The sequence below is a fragment of the Mesoplodon mirus genome (genome assembly GCF_964341445.2).
Source record: "Mesoplodon mirus genome assembly, chromosome: 13".
Classification (NCBI taxonomy): Eukaryota; Metazoa; Chordata; class Mammalia; order Artiodactyla; family Ziphiidae; genus Mesoplodon; species Mesoplodon mirus.
Genome location: NC_138989.1, coordinates 382339 through 383334, shown reverse-complemented (window position 1 = coordinate 383334; position 996 = coordinate 382339).

Sequence of the window (996 nt, the reverse complement as noted above, 5' to 3'; positions counted from 1 at the left end):
GCTGGTTCAAGTTGTGTTTGTTACAACCCAACTAACAGCGAGGTCAGGCCATGTCGTAAGTTGGGGCTTCTGGAAGCAGATACTGAGATGAAGTTTGGGGTGCAAGATGTTTATTGAGGATCAGCATGAAGTGATGGGAGAATTAAAAGGAAAGGATTGGTCAGAGGAAGAGGTGACACTGCACTGTAGGATGTGGAGACCTTGGCCAGGCCAGCGGGGGTGCTGAAGCAAGCATCACTCATAAGAGCATCTCATATTTGGCCAGGATGCTCAGGCCCTTACAGCCCTGAGTGGTCAGTCAGCAGAGGCAGGCTGCCCTGGGAAGGGAGTGACCTCAGGTGAAGCGGCTCTTTTCCCCCTGAGGCCAAATCTGGACACGCTGGCGAGGGGGGGTGCATCCCTGCTGCTGGGCAGAAGGTCATTCCCTGAAGAGGGACCTGGGTGGTGCATCTCCATGACTGCACAGAGCATCCCTTCCCAGTGCTGGGTGTGTCTAAAGAGAGACGAACAAAAGGGAGATCAGGACAAACTACAGCCCTCCTGTTGCAGTTGTTTTCTCTCATCTGTTACCCATTCCAGATTCTCACACAGCTACCACCCATGCTGGCGTCAGCATGAGCCAGATCGAGAATCTGAGGGGCGTCTGAGGCCTGGTCACCATGCCCTTCTCAGATCCCAGCTGCTGAGTTTCTCCAGGTACTGTCACAAGTGGGCAAGGAAGCCCCAGGAAGCCCCACGGTGGGTTACCCGAGTCCACTCAGACTCCTCCCGGCCCAGCTGTAGCAGCAGCCTGTTCTCCCCGTGGTGTGTCAGACACCCCTGCAGAGACCACGGCTTCGCTCACCTGATGGTCACCGGGTACAGGCACACAGTCCCCAGGTCATGGGCTTCTTATAATTAAGTGGAAGATGCTCTGTCCCTGTGAAAAGTGTGTCCCTTTTGGGGTTCAAGACCTCTAACTCTGCAGAGCCCAGAGTGGATGGTACTGGAAGTACA